This window comes from Orycteropus afer, unplaced genomic scaffold, assembly GCF_000298275.1.
Source record: "Orycteropus afer afer isolate SDZICR_OR568_19922 unplaced genomic scaffold, OryAfe1.0 scaffold00063, whole genome shotgun sequence".
In the NCBI taxonomy this organism is placed as follows: Eukaryota; Metazoa; Chordata; class Mammalia; order Tubulidentata; family Orycteropodidae; genus Orycteropus; species Orycteropus afer.
Genome location: NW_006921650.1, coordinates 11,304,876 through 11,305,380, shown reverse-complemented (window position 1 = coordinate 11,305,380; position 505 = coordinate 11,304,876).

Below are 505 nucleotides of genomic sequence, written 5' to 3'. Positions count from 1 at the left end.
ATCATCTCAGCCATATAAATTCCTTCATTGTCTGTTTCTCCAGGCCTACCTTAACTCCTTGGCTATTCTCACCTGGCATTTCTCTTCCCCAGTTTGGACATGCATCTGTGTCTGATCTTATTATTTTTTTAAACTCAAAAGGATTATATTTAGGATACACCCTATACTGGTCTGACTTCATTAACACAACCAAGAAAACCCTATTTCTAAACAGGATTATATCCACAGATACAAAGGTTAGTATTTCAATACATAATTTAATCCATAACAACAGTCTACATAAATGGTTAAAAACTTGGTGTAGAGCCTTTTACTAAGTGTTCATGCAGAAATTATTATTATTATTATTATTATTTGGTTTGGATATGATGTTGTCTTTTTTTTTTTTTTTTTTAATTGTGATTTGGCTCAAAATTTACAGAGCAAATACACTTTCCATACAGCAGATCACATACACTTTGTCTCATGACATTGACCACAATTTAGCACAATGCAACATCTCCTC